Below are 10,831 nucleotides of genomic sequence, written 5' to 3'. Positions count from 1 at the left end.
AAATTGTTGATGATTTTACAGGCAGGGTTCTCCCACGCGGTTTTTCGGATCATTCCCCGATTTTATTGTCTCAAGACACCATCGATTTTGGGCCTACGCATTTTAAAATTTTCGCCTCTTGGTTTTCAAGGAACGATTTTAAAGATTTTGTTAAACTATCATGGGATGAAATTAATATTGTTCATCAGTACTCCAATATCACTTATAAACTCAGACTTTTAAAGGCTAAGTTGAAAAATTGGATACATGCTACTAGAACATCAGAAGCCAAATCTTTGTTTGACGTGGAGAAGCAAATAGTCGAGCTTGATATTCTCATCGATTCTGGACAGGCCACTGACGACATTATTACAAATCGAAATACATTATTCTTGAAAAAAGAAGAGCTCATTAAATTGGCCGGTTTCGATAAAATGCAAAAAGCGAGAATTAAATGGGATGTCGAGGGTGACGAAAATTCCAAGTTTTTTCATTGCTCGTTGAAACACAAACGTCGCAAACAAACAATAAATGGTTTGATGGTTGATGGTAATTGGGTCGTTGAACCGAACGTGATAAATAATTTGTTTTTTGAGTACTACAAAAACAAATTTGAAAATGTCAATTCAGGAGCAGAATTTAACTCGATCGTTCCAAATTATGTCATTTCTGAGTCGGAAGCTGAATTTTTAGAACGAGAAGTTGATAATGAGGAAATTAAAAGAGCCGTGTGGGATTGTGGTAGTACAAAAGCTCCTGGTCCGGATGGTTTTTCATTCCAATTTATCAAAGATTTTTGGGACATTTTACAAGCTGGTTTATGTAGAGATATTCGTTGTTTTTTTAGCACGGGTATTCTTCCAAATGGGGCGAATTCAGCCTTTTTTTCACTCATCCCGAAAGTTATAAACCCAGTGCTTATTTCCGAGTTTAGACCGATCTCGTTGGTCGGTTTCTTTTACAAGATTGTCACCAACATTCTCACTAACAGGTTACTTGTTGTCATTGATAAAATTGTTAGTCCTGTTCAGTCTGCTTTTATTTCAGGTCGACAGATTCTCGATGGCCCGATTATGCTTAGTGATATTATGTCTTGGTTCAAGAAGACCAAAAGGAAGATGCTTTTATTCAAAGTGGACTTCGAGAAGGCGTACGATACTGTAAGTTGGAAGTATTTATTATTCTTATTACGCAGTTTTGGTTTCGGTGCCAATTGGTTGTAAGACCCAAATATTTATTGTACATAATGTATTTATTGTGTACGATGCGTGTATGAAGTGTACGAAGCACGTACGTGTTGCTTGCTCGAACGTCGAAGGAAACTGGACGTTGTCTGAAGTGACAAGGTGTGTGCGTATCTTTTCAATCCCAAATAAAGTTTGTGTTGATGTTTCAAAGCCTTACCATTGGAAAGAAAATCTTATTACGTTTCCAACGATATTTGATTCATCGAAAACGGAGCTACGGTCAAAAAGTTATGGCCAAAACAAGTTTCTGAAAACTGACCTGTAGGTTGGAGCGGCGCTCCACCTTTTGGCGCGGCGCTCCGATCCCGTCTGATGCAATTTTCAGCCTTTTTAAAAGGTTTAAATGAGGGGTACTTTGGTCTTTTCATTTAGGGTCGGTTTAGGGTCACCAAAACTGATCTAGAACTCCATTGGAGCTCATTTCTCACCCACACAAACACTCTCATCCATATCTAGAGAGAGAGGAAGGGTTTCAGAGTGAGAGAGCTTGAATTGGAGAAGAAGGAGTTGGATTCTCATCAAAGCTCGGGTTTTAAAGTTGTTCTACTCGTCAACGGCATCATTTTGGTGGTATTGGTAAGTTCAAACTCCGAATTACATTTGTTAGATTTGATATTCAAGTTAGGGTTTGAGTTTGATTTGTTGTGAAACCCTCTTAGATGATGAAATGGGTTTATGGTGACTAGTTATTCTTGTCACTTGGCGGGTTTTGGGTTGGTTGACGATTTGGCCTTGACTAGGCTTTAATCTTGAGTTTAATCACTAGGTTTAGTGATTATGGAAGTGTTGGAACCACTTTAGGTGAATTTGGGTTGACTAATTTTGACTAGAGTCAAAATTAGGGTTTGGTGATGATTATGACCCAATTGTCGATTTAATGAGGTTTATAAACTTAAAATGTATTAAGTTGAAGTATAAAACCGAGTTAAATATGTTTTGGTATCAAAACTCGCTAACAGCGCGATGTTGAATCCTTTGGGTCAAAATTAGGGTTTAAGTGTCATTATGGGCAAGATAGGTGTTTAACACCTATGATTGGGTTTAATTGGCATATTAGGACCATTCTCACTTGTGTTAGTGATTATTGGTTAGTTTGGGTACGGTTTGTGCTTGTAAGTGCATTTGGGTCAAAATGGTACTAAGTGTCGAATTGGGTTGGTTTGTAAGTCAACCCTAATTGTGTTGCTTGTTTCGTGATAATGGAATAGGTACTTTCCATTGACGAGTCGCGGATTACTTGGAAGCATTTATCAAGACTTCAAGGTGAGTGTTAATATCCTATGTGCATATGTATGTGTAGGATGGGTGCGGGTAGGGTGAAGTGATTCTCGGTTATAGAGCTCACTTCACATATAGGTGGATTTGATGGACTTGTGTATGGGTCCAATTGGACGGTTGTGCGTTTTGGTTCACCACCTTTGGCGAAGTACACACTTTGGGTGTACGTTATCACACGGGGTTGTGAGTGGAATAAGTATACATGTATGTATATAATGTATTTATTTGTAGGAACGGATATGTGATGTCCAAGTTAGTGATATATGTCGTTGTACACTAACGGCCTTTATGAACGGATGTATGTAGTCCGAGTTAGCGATATATGTGTTGTATGCTAACGGTTTATTGTATGGATATGTGTTGTCCAAGTTAGTGGTATATGCGTTGTACACTAACGGTTTTATGAATGGATATATGTTGTCCAATTTAGTGTTATATGTGTTGTACACTAATGATTTATGAATAGATATATGTTGTCCAATTTAGTGTTATATGTGTTGTACACTAATGATTTATGAATGGATATGTGTTGTCCAATTTAGTGTTATATGTGTTGTACACTAACGATTTTATAAACGGATATGTGTTGTCCAAGGGTTAGTGATATATGTGTTGTACACTAACGGTTGTTATGAACACCGATGGGAAATTCGAGTACCATTCCTTTTTACGATTGGTTAACCTTGGGCGTTTATATATTGTTGTATATATATATATATATATATATATATATATATATATATATATATATATATATATATATATATATATATATATATATATATATATATATATATTGACGTATTGTTGTGATGTAGCTAACCCTCCGGGTGTAGCTTATTTGGCATTGTTCACATCGTCGTTGGTGAACTTATATTTTGTTAATATCTTTAGCTTGTTGCTTAGAGATCGTACGGTATGCTTAGTGTAGTTGCCGTATTCATGGATGCTTCGGTATGTGGTATTTGATATTGGTGTGGCATGTCCATTTTATACATATATATGTATGTAGTATATTATCACTCACTAAGCGTTAGCTTACCCTCTCGTTGTTTACATTTGTATAGATTTGCTTGGATGCGGTGGCTCGGGTAAGCGTGGGAACTAGTGGCTCACGTAGTAGCTTTAGAAGGCTTGCTTTTGGATTAATTAGGATTGGGTAGCATATCCCCAATCGCCATGCTCGGCTTTATTTTGTGTTAAAAATCATGTGGTTGAAAACTTGTATTTTCGTACGGAAGTCGTAAAACGGCCGATGTGGGCCCGGTCTCGTAAGACCCATTTTATTATTGGAACGTGTTAGTTTTAACTATTGTAATATGTTGTGAAAACCGTTTGATCTAAATGTGTCGGGAAGTCGAAGATCTTTTTCACAAAAAAGGAAAAGTTGGACAGGCCGTTTTGGCGCGCCGTTCAAGCCTTTGGCGCGCCGCGCCACTATGCTGTACAAAAATATTTTTTATTTATTTGCATATTTCGAGTGCATATGGTTTGGGTTGTTACATTGGTGTAGGTGGATTATTGGTTGTCTTAGCACGGCTCGAACCTCAGTTTTAGTAAATGGTAGTCCGACCCGGGAATTTCCTCTTGAAAGAGGTCTTAGACAAGGAGACCCGTTAAGCCCGTTTTTGTTCATAATGGTTATGGAAGGTCTACATTTATCTCTTTCCCGCGCTATGGAAAGAAACATTATTCGTGGTATTAAAATGGGAAATGAAGTAATTCATCTTTCTCATTTTATGTATGCAGATGACATTATTATTTTTTCAGAATGGAGCAGAAGAGACCTTCACAATATTATCCAAATCCTGGAGATTTTTCATCTTGTTTCAGGTTTAAAGATAAATTTGGTCAAATCTCATGTATTTGGTATAGGGGTTGAAGATGATGAGGTTGATTCTTTTGCCAATGCGGTTGGTTGTCATACAGGATCGTTTCTGACTACTTATCTCGGTGTTCCGATTGGTGCTAATATGAATTTATTAAAAAATTGGGAGCCTCTTATTAATAAATATAAAGCTAGACTTTCATCTTGGAAAGCTAGTTTGATTTCGTCAGGAGGTAGATTAACACTCATCAAATCAGTAATGGGTAGTCTTGGCATTTATTTTATGTCATTATTTAAATGCCTCGAAACTGTTATGAAACAATTGGAGGCCATTCGTGCTAGATTCTTTTGGGGAGGTAATGCTTCTAATAAGAAAATGGCATGTGTTAAGTGGAAGTCTATTTTAGCATCCTACGAAAAAGGGGGGTTGAACGTTGGTAGTTTGAAAGCGTTTAATATTGCCCTTCTTCAGAAATGGAGATGGAGATATCTCGTGCATCCGGGTGATCTATGGGTCTCTGTTATTCAAGCTACTCATTGTAATCGATTTGACAAAGTAAATGTTTCGTCTCATAGTACTTGGTCTACGCTGGTCACGACTTGCAATGATTCCGTCTCGAATGGTTTTTTGCCAAATGATGCGTTTTTTATGAAGGTGGGTAATGGTAGTTCGGTTCGTTTTTGGTTCGATACTTGGTGCGGTAATTCTAGTTTATTTACTCATTTCAATCGTTTATTTCACCTCGATTTAAACCAACAAGACACTATCGCAAATAAATGGTGTAACGGAGAATGGGTTTGGACTTGGTCTCGATCTAACATGGGTGGCCGAAACAGCGTTTTGTTCGAGGAGCTGAAGTCGTTGGTGTCTCAGTTTCATGCTGTTGATCGCGATGATTATTGGACGTTCAGTATTTTCATCTGATGGTTTGTTCTCGGTAAAAGTGGCGATGGATTACATAGACCACATCATGTTACCTTCGTCTAGTGTGGCCACGGTATGGTTTAAATTTATTCCTAGAAAAGTAAACATTTTTTTGTGGCGTTTGAGTCGAGATGCTCTTCCCCTTCGTTGGAATCTATCCGCGAAAGGAATTGATATTAGTTCCATTGTGTGCCCAGTATGTAACAATGGGATTGAAAATGTCGATCATCTGTTCTTTAGTTGTTCGGTAGCTAAGGAGATTTGGATCAAGATTCGTGTTTGGTTAAATTGTAACATGCCTTCTTTCGGTTCGTGGGAGTCGTTTCTTAGTTGGATTGAAGGTTTCCGGATTGGCAAGATCAACAAGAATCGGATTATCGGGATAGTAGCTACTTTATTATGGGTCATTTGGTACTTTCGGAACGGTTTAGTTTTTAATGATTCTTTTTGTAATAGATGTAGTTTATTTGATGTTATTAGATCTTTATCTTTTCGTTGGATTAAAAGTAGATGCCATTTAGTTTCTGATTGGAACTTGTGGTTGTCTACTCCGTTGTAATATCCTTTAGTGACTTGCTAAGGATCGTTTTCTAATATATGTTGTGTTGTTTGCCGTTAAAAAAAAAATAGTAGCTAGAATGCTAGATAGTAGATTCAAACACGTACACTTATTAGAATTGCCTATCTGTTTATTTTAGAGGAAAACATCACTTAAAATAAGCACCTACCTGTTTATTATACCTTATATCTAAAAGATATAGTTGAAGTGAATAGTAAATTTTAGAAACTTCGCAAATTTATCCTAAACTTTTTATCTTTCATAATGCAACCCCAGTTTTCATAATAGTTGCCTTCATAGTTTTTATTAACTTAACACAAACTTTTCACATTTTATAATTTACCCATCAAACTTCTCATTCATTACAAATCGCTCACACATTACTACTCACTATTATTATTAATAATATTATTATTATTATTATTATTATTATTATTATTATTATACCTTATATCTAAAAGATATAGTTGAAGTGAATAGTAAACTTTAGAAACTTCGCAAATTTATCCTAAACTTTTTATCTTTCATAATGCAACCCCAGTTTTCATAATAGTTGCCTTCATAGTTTTTATTAACTTAACACAAACTTTTCACATTTTATAATTTACCCATCAAACTTCTCATTCATTACAAATCGCTCACACATTACTACTCACTATTATTAATAATAATAATAATAATATTATTATTATTATTATTATTATTATTATTATTATTATTATTATTATTATTATTATTAGACAAAACCCTGAAGCACTATTCCTCAATAGTAATCAGAGGTATTTTCGTCATTTCACATTTTTTTGTCTCCAACGATAAAAGAAGTTACTTTCGTAAAAGAATCAACCCTTCAATGTTACCAAAAGATGTCGAAAAAAATTCTTAATCAACTAATTTTTTTTTCAACGATAAAAGAGGTAACTTTCATAAAAGGAACAACCCTTCAATGCTATCAAAAGATGTCGAAAAACATTCTTTTTTACAAAATAGATCAACTAACTTTATAAAAAAAAACTGAACACTAAAAGAAATAACTTTTACAAAAGGGACAACCCTTCAATGTTAGTTGTCGAAAAAAATTCTTTTTTACAAAATAGATCAAGACTTTTTTTTTAACTCGCATTCAAAACGGAGCCCCCGGCGAAAAGCGAGGGCTCCACAATAGTTACTCCATAAAAGAAGGTGGTGAAATGAATAGTGAACTTCACAATTTTCACAAATTTACAACAAACTTCTTATTTATTACAATTCAACATCACCTTTTTTAATACTAAACTCTATAGTTTTTATAAACTTACCACAAACTTCTCACAGTTTATAATTTAACCATAAAACTTTCCATTCATTATAAATCAACCCCATACTTTTTACTATCTACTAACTATTCATTATTATTTTTATACGTTTATCTAAAAAACAAATTGATGAATAGTAACTTAGTCTCATGCTTAAAATATTTGTACCACATGTTTTGGATTTTATACACACAAGGAAACACTAACTATGACTAAATTGAGGGAGCAAACAGAAATTTTTTTGGCTAAAATTGGGATTCATCTTTTCGTTCGGGTTGAGTAACGTTTAACCGACATAACCGTTAAATTCAAATAATTTTACGAACTAAACGCGATAAATTATATTCGAAATGGAGCCCCGACGCGAAGCGAGGGCTCCTCACCTAGTTATTTCTAAAAGAAATGAGTAATTCTAAAAGGTTAACAACACCCTTAGTCAACAAAATACCGAAGGTTCAAATTTGAGTCCCAAGTATTATTATGTGTAACTAGTGAAATGACATGTGGAATCACGGGTTTGTTTAAATGAAACAGTTTAATGTTATGTTTTAGTTATTAAGTGAACGTAAATGCTAAAGTCATTTAGTTTAATGACCCGTGGAACCACATAGTCCGACTAAGAAACTCGTCAGCTGAACATTTCATCAAACACCTAAAATGCATATTAAACAATCAACATCCAATAATAAGAGATAATATTGGTTGTCATTTTATTTTAAAAGTGTAAATTAAAATATAAATTTAGAATTGATTTCATTCTGCCTAGATTTTATACCTTCTCGTACTAAATTCAAAATAATTAATTAAAATAATTTAAAATTATTTAATTTTAATAATTAAAGTAATTATTAGTAAGATTTAATACAAATATTTAATTAATAAGATTTAATTTTAATTCAAAATTATTTAGAATAATGACATCACCTACCATGCTTAGATTTTTTTTTTCTTTTGTTTTTTGATTTTTTTTAACAAAAAAATTAGCCTAATAATGACATCATCATTACAGGATTTTAATAGAAACTACTAGTGAAATGACCCGTGGAACCACGGGTTTGTTTAAACGAAACAGTTTAATGATATGTTTTAGGTATTAAGTGAACGTAAATGCTAAAGTTATTTAGTTTAATGACCCGTGAAACCACAGAGTTCGACTAAAAAACTCGTCAGCTGAACATTTCGTCAAACACCTAAAATGCATATTAAACAATCAACATCCAATCATAAGAGATAATATTGGTTGTCATTTTATTTTAAAAGTGTAAATTAAAATATAAATTTTGAATTGATTTTTCTTCTGTCTAGCTTTTATACCTTCTCGTACTAAATTCAAAATAATTAATTAAAAAAAATTCAAGATTATTTAATTTTAATAATTATTAACAAGATTTAATACTAATAATTAATTAATAAGATTTAATTTTAATTTAATATTATTTAGATTAATGACATCACCCACCATGATTAATTTTTTTTTCTTTTTGATTTTATTTTAATAAAAAAATTAGCCTAATAATGACATATTATTATAGGATTTTAATATTAACTATAGATAGATACTCATTTCACCTGTGTATGACAATTAGGTAAACAAGTTGGAACACCTGAGACTTGAACTAAAAGACATACAGTCGGCCACCTATAATTAAGGAATCTGAAATTAATGAGGAATACTATTATGTTCTTTACAAAGAAGAACTCAGATGTTTTGATAGAGAGTATTTTTCAATGGTAAAAGGGAATATTAATAAAGATGAACTACCCATGAGAAACTACAACACAATGATAAAACGCATTCGCGATAAAGGTTATGATTTCCACCAAGAAATACAAAGTCTTAGCCGTTGTAATCATCCCAACATAGTGTCTCTTCTTGGATTTTGTGAACAAGGTTCTGAAATGATTATTGTCAACGAGTACAATTATAATACGAACCTTTTGAATATGCCTTACACTATCAATTCTAAATGGGAAATGCGTTTGAAAATCTGTATTGACGTTGCGCACGGCTTGAGATACCTTCACAATGAGATCGAAGACAAAACAATGGTAATACACAATGCTATAAGAAGGGATACAATTGTGTTGGATGACCATGGGAGGGCCAAGATAGATAGATTTGAACGCTCTGAATTGCTGCCTCCGAATCAAGATAATGACGCTCTCCATCTAAATAAATCAAAATATGCCAACATTTTTAAGAAGGATTTAATTGATTTCGGAATGCTTATGCTTGAAATCATATGTGGAAGTATTGTCACTAACGAAATGCTCAAAGCTGATGGGAGTGACAAAGGGCAGGTAGACATGATACGAGTCTTCATAGAGGGATGGAAAAAGGAACATAAAATTTCTAAACTTATCGAAGAAAATAGTGAAAAGAACTTTTTTCTACAAAAAGGAGCCAGCGAAGATTCTTTCGAATTATTCAAAGAAATTTGTTGTTGGTGTATCGGAGGGAAGAAGAATAAGCGTCCAAACATGGACGTAGTCATCAAGGAACTTGAGAAAGCATTAGACTTTCAAGTAAGTCATTAACTTAAAAAGTTAATCAGTGTGCTGATTTACTAGTACTTGAAAACATGTATATATTTATATAAGTTAATATATTGATATTGTTAAATGACAAACGTGTTTATTCAATGTTTCTTGATTAACAGGAAAACAGTAAAGACATCTTAAAAATGTCACTTCAGGACATTAAAATGGCTACAGATGACTTTGCCAATCCAATCGGTGAAGGAGGTTCCGCGAGGGTGTACACGGGAAAAGTTGCACATGGACAATATAATGGAGATTATTCCATTGTTGCAAAGAAGTTGGACACAAGTCTTCCTCAATGGATGAAACAATTTTACATTGAGCTTGAAATTCTTTATGTGTATAAGCATGAGAATATTATTGGTCTCGTAGGCTATAGCAATGAAACAGATGAAAAATTAATTGTATATGAACGGGCATCTAAGGTAAGTCTTGATATCTGGTTAACGTCTACAAGTCTTATGTGGAGGAACCGACTTAAAATATGTATTGATGTTGCAACCGGACTAGAGTTCCTTCATGGAGGTGTTGGGGAACAGGTAGTGATACATAGGGACATCAAAGCTGCTAATATTCTATTGTTTGACGATTGGAAGGCAAAACTCGGCGACTTTGGGCTTTCTCTGATATGTGCAGTAGATAAAGAAACAGACTATGTCATTGATCGCCCATGCGGCACAATGGACTATGTGGACCCAATGTACTTAAAATCGGGTCTCTTAACCTTAGAATCCGATATTTATTCATTTGGGGTTGTTTTAATTGAGATCTTGTGTGGGAGAGCCATGTATACAATACCCAAACCTAAGGGTATGTCTCTCCAAACTTTTATTAAACACAAGTTCAAAGGAGGAAAACAAAATGAGATGGTGTTTAGAGCTATAGAGAAAGAAATTGTGCCTAAATCATTGACTACATTTCTAAACATCATTTACAAGTGTTTAGATGATGATAGAGAAAAACGACCAACTTCAAAAGAAGTTTTATCTGAACTCCACAAGGCCTTGCAATTTCAAGTAAGTTATCACAGCTTCACTAAAGCTACCTTTTGTTATGTTTTAATGAAACACCTATTTAGGTTAATTAGTGATTCAAAACATAGCTTTAAACTGTTTTTATACTTGCTGTTTTTAACTGTTTGATTAATACACAGGATGAGCCTAAGTAGTTAAAGGCGCA

Source organism: Rutidosis leptorrhynchoides, chromosome 10 (assembly GCF_046630445.1).
Source record: "Rutidosis leptorrhynchoides isolate AG116_Rl617_1_P2 chromosome 10, CSIRO_AGI_Rlap_v1, whole genome shotgun sequence".
Taxonomy (NCBI): domain Eukaryota; kingdom Viridiplantae; phylum Streptophyta; class Magnoliopsida; order Asterales; family Asteraceae; genus Rutidosis; species Rutidosis leptorrhynchoides.
The sequence above is the reverse complement of the archived record's forward strand: the minus strand, read 5'-3'. Positions refer to the sequence as shown.